Raw genomic sequence first — 2645 nt, 5'->3', positions numbered from 1 at the left:
AAATTTGCAGATGACACTAAGATGTGGGGAGAAGTGGACACGCTACAAGAGAGGGACAGGCTACAACTAGACCTGGACAAGTTAGAAGGGTGGGTGGATGAGAACACGATGGGTTTCAGTACTGACAAGTGCAAGGTACTGCACCTAGGGAGGAAGAACCAGCAGCATACCTACAGGCTGGGGAACTCCCTTCTCGTCAGCACAGAGGCAGAAAAGGATCTTGGAGTCGCTATTGATTCCAAGAAGAACATAGGCCGCCAGTGTGAGGACATGGTCAGTAAGGCTAAATGCACCTTGTCATGCATCCACAGATGCATCACAAGCAGGTTCAAGGAAGTGATCCTCCCCCTTTATGTGACATTAGTCAGGCTGCAGTTGGAGTACTGCATCCAGTTCTGGGCGCTGCACTTCAGGAGGGATATGGACAGCACTGAGAGGGTCCAGAGGAGGGCCACTTGCATGATCAGGGGTCAGCAGGGCAGGCCTTACAAGGAGAGGCTATGGGACCTGAACCTGTTCAACCTCCACAAGAGAAGGCCGAGAGGGAACTTGGTGGCCATCTATAAACTTGACATGGGGGACCAGCAGGCAACGGGAGAGTCCCTGTTTCCCCAAGCACTACCAGGAGTAACAAGGAATAATGGCCATAAGATGACTAAGAAAAGATTCAGGCTAGACATCAGGAAGCACTACTTCACTGCCAGGGCGGCTAGGATCTGGAACCGACTTCCAAGGGACGTGGTGCTCACTCCTACCCTGGGGGTCTTCAAAAGGAGGCTAGATAAGCACCTAGCTGGGGTCATATGACCACAGCATTCTTTCCTGCCCATGGCAGGGGGTCCAACTTGATGATCTGCTCAGGTCCCTTTTGACCCTACAAACTAAGAAACTATGAAACTCTGTAGCACAGGTTTTCATCAGTAGTAGCCCCATTTTCTCATTGCTAGTTCGAATGCAGAGGCTAAGGCATCATTTTAAATTATGCTCTTAAGAGAAACCCTAGCCTTCCCATTTCCTTAGGGTTCTGCTATACCTTCAAATAAAAGCTGGTGAGAAACCAGCTATGGAGTTGTTACACATTTTCAAGCACTGTATAGCTGGTTGTCTCTTTTTAAAGCTAGACAGTCATTTTTATTGGATGGTAATGACTTTGCATTGTGGCTTGTCTACCTCATAGCGCAACTGACTCATTTTGCATTATATGTCTTAGGGGGTTTCACCCTTTTTAAAGGAGTGTACCTCTTCTGGTGGGTACCCCTCCTGGACACTGTACCCCCTGGACAAGCTGGGGGGATTCTGACAGTGGACCGGATGCAAAGCAGGGGGTACTTGGGCAGTGTGCGATGGTGCGCTTCCCAAACACCCCTGCTTCTCTGGCAGCAGTGGCACACTTCCCAGGTACCCTTTTCGCACCACTGCCATGTACTCCTTGGGGCCTTCCTAAGTACCCCCAGGGGCATGCGTACGCCCGTTGACAGCCCCTGATGTATGTAATGACTGGGTGCATCTACAAGAGACATTTTACTGTGCAATATGCAACAGAGCTAATTACTGCATAGTAAGCGTCACCATCTACATGTGCTGACCCTTACTGCGCAGTAATTTCCTCTACTTGGCAGTCAATTTGCTACCTGTAAATGCAAGTAGCAAATTAACTGTTGTGTAATTACTGCACAGTATGGCATGTGTAGACCCGAGTAAATTTGCTCCTGGTCACCTGGGCAGCAGGAGGTGGGAGATTGCTCCCTGCCCCTAGGACCTGCCTGCTGCCATGGTGGGCTCCACCGCCAGAGCTGAGGCAGGGATAATGTCCCCCTGCCCTGGCAGCAGGGAGCTCCCAACCCTCACTTGGCTGTCCTGTTTTCAGGCAGTCCCTTGTCAGCTCTGGGCTCCACCTGCAGACTTCTCTGTGCAGCCTGGGGCTGGCTGGGAACTGTTCCAGTCAGGGGCAGGTCTTAGCCCTGCAGATTCTTCCCAGCCCGTGCCCCGAGTGGGAGATTAAGGGCACAGGGCTTGGAAACAGCTGCAAGGGAGCGGCAGGTCCCACCCTCCTTGGCTCCCTCACAGGAGCCCCAGGCAACAGGCAGCTCCCAGGGGGCACCTGTCAGGAGGTACCCATCTCCTGGCCCTGTGCTCCCTGCCAGCCCCCGGGCTAGCAGCTAGCGGGAGCCTAGAGCTGTTGCAGGGGGCTGGTGCAGGGCTGGAGGGGGTGGAGGCAAACTACTGCCCAGAGCAGTGAATCTGCTCCCAAATCTTTTGCCCAACGTGGATTTACTCTAGAGTAAATCCACCTCACAGCATTTGCACACCCCTTGACCAGCTAATTGTTTAATGTATGTAACACTAGCAGCAGCCTTAGTCAGGGCTGAATTTTGCCGTGAGGGCCATTCGGGTCTGTCACGCTGTTTCTGAAGGAACAGTGACAACAAGGGGTGTGCAGGAGGGTCTACAGCTTTGTGGCACATGAGGGTAGGATGTCACCGCTTGGGTATGCACCCCAGAGAAAAGATCCCCGCTAGTCTTTCCCCTTGGACACCTGCGTTCCGCGAGCTCTGCGCGCACCGGCCCTGGCACCCACGGCCCCTTGCCCACCTTTGCTGCCAGGGTCCAGTGGAGCCAGGGGCGGAGCCCACACTGAGCCCCGG

This window comes from Gavialis gangeticus, unplaced genomic scaffold, assembly GCF_001723915.1.
Source record: "Gavialis gangeticus isolate Ggan-Ray unplaced genomic scaffold, GavGan_comp1, whole genome shotgun sequence".
NCBI lineage: Eukaryota > Metazoa > Chordata > Crocodylia > Gavialidae > Gavialis > Gavialis gangeticus.
The sequence above is the reverse complement of the archived record's forward strand: the minus strand, read 5'-3'. Positions refer to the sequence as shown.